This window comes from Echinops telfairi, unplaced genomic scaffold (genome assembly GCF_000313985.2).
Source record: "Echinops telfairi isolate 266 unplaced genomic scaffold, ASM31398v2 ScPeMD7_7407;HRSCAF=8445, whole genome shotgun sequence".
NCBI classification, from domain to species: Eukaryota; Metazoa; Chordata; class Mammalia; order Afrosoricida; family Tenrecidae; genus Echinops; species Echinops telfairi.
The window spans coordinates 716,142-718,262 of record NW_022111307.1 but is presented as its reverse complement, the minus strand read 5'-3'; the positions used below and the strand labels follow the sequence as shown (position 1 = coordinate 718,262).

Here is a 2,121-nt window from a genome sequence, read left to right as displayed (position 1 = left end):
ACTTTCAAGAGATGGTGATGCAAGATGGCAGTCACTACAAACTCGGTAGTAAAAGTCCCTTGCAATTTCATACTGTTGTAAGAACTCGAAGAAAGCCAGAAAGGAGTAGGACATGGCAGAGTTAGCTAGGGTCTAGAAGGTGACACAGACATGACAATGGGGATGAAAATTGGGCTTCCAAGAACCATTTATGAAAACAGGATATACAGCTTAACACAGAATCTAGACCTAAATACTCAGAAGTATCCCTCTTTGTAAGATTGGTAACAAAAATTAATATGAATGAAATTAATAGTTCTAATGGAATAGTGGACCCAAGAACCACATCAGGGTTAGCATAAAGCACAATTCTTACAGTATCAAAGTTGTCTTGCAAGAGTTCATGCATCTAATGATGTCTAAAGAAAATATAAAGGAGCTTGTCTAATTCCCCTCTCCTGGGGTATGGCAAGGCAGAGACCTGATACCAAGACACCCTACAAGTCCCTTTAAACAATAAAAACACGTTTGTTCCAAAGCTGTGTTACTTTTGGTAACATTGAAATGAAGCCATAGCTAAAGTCCTTGCCCCAGGCAAAAATAGGTTTTACCAGTTTTCAACTTGACTAAGAGGCTTTGAAAGTCTGTTAAGAGACCACACAATAGGAAGTCAGCAAAACCAGCCTTCCACATAAGTAACTGCCTGCTGAGTAGACATTGCTATACTCCACCCCACTAGGTTACTTAGGTAGGGGACAGGAATAGATAGATCCCTTCCCCCCAACCCCACCATCCCCTCTGACATGTTCTACCAGAGGTACATCCTCTCAGGACAACTAACCCAGGAGCAATACAGCTCTCCCAGCCATATCAGACACCGAAACATGCCCATATCCTGAATCTCACCCCCCCTCTGACACCCTACAAGACGACAAGGTAGTAAATCATCATACCACCAAACACGGTCCCTATATAAGACACAGGATCAACAAGAAACCCTGGAGGATTCACTACACTCCTCCTTTACCACAACGACAATAATCTCTGGAACCTGTTCCCTTCATGTCAGCAACACACAGCCTCATTTAAACTTAACAAGTATAATTGTAACTTTCTAGGGAGAGAACCAGCCTCTAGAGAGACAGAGACACAACTTGAACTTGTGGAAAAGCTAGCTCCAGGTAGTTGTTAGTCCTATTCACATTACCTGCTAAGAAAGGAAACACAGGGTTTCTTTTTCCACCACAGGAATTGGGACATATCACATCAGGTTACTTGGCAACCTTCTGCAGCCCTGGTAAGGTAGCCATCAAAGACAGGGTCCCACTGACCCTAACCTGAACACTTTCTGAACAGAAGCTCCATCTAACAAGGACACCCACAACGATGATCTGTATCTATTTGGGGATTATACATAAGGGGAGGAGATTTTGGAGGTGTTCAGCAACCTATTTTAAAGGGGTTTTCTGTTATAAACACAAATAATTAAACATCTGCCCTCTCCCTTTTGCAACACAAAGGGTCAATAAGTGACCCTGGTAGATTTAACATGCGCATTATACACCTCAACCACCACAACATCTAGAACCTGCTCCTGGCACTTCAATAATGCTTATTCTCCATCAACCTACCAACTAAATACATACTCCTTTTAAGCCTCTTCTGCACCCAGGTCGTCATGAATGCCTGTCCCCATGCACATGTTTAGCGTGCCGAGTTTCACCTGTGCATCTCATGACATATCTGGTACTGCTACTAGCTGTTGGGGCCTTCCACTTGTCTGTGCACAAACCCCTTGAGTAGTTCCCTCCCCCACTCTGGCCCATGCGCACTGGCCCATGCAGTGAATGATCAGCCTGATCAGTATCCTTGCTGCCTGCAATCACACCCCTCCCCTCCATGTCCCCTTCCAAATAGATAGCTCCAGTTGTCTAGGGAGAGAGTCAACCCCAGTGAGAAAGAGATGCAGTTAGAACCTGCAGTGCAGCTGGCTCCAGTTAGTCCTTAGAATCATTCCTACTAGCCTCTGAGAAAGAAATCACAAGGCTCCTGACAAATGGTACCAAGCTCCACCAAAACATCATGCAGACAACAACTCACATCAGCAGCCACTACAAGAAAGCAAGAGAAACAAAACACAAT

General features: G+C 44.1%; 1 pseudogene; it reads left to right on the top strand.

Moving 5' to 3' along the window:
* The first annotated feature begins 24 nt into the window (after positions 1–24).
* Positions 25–2,121, top strand: part of LOC101645885 — a 9,329-nt pseudogene continuing 7,232 nt past the window's right edge.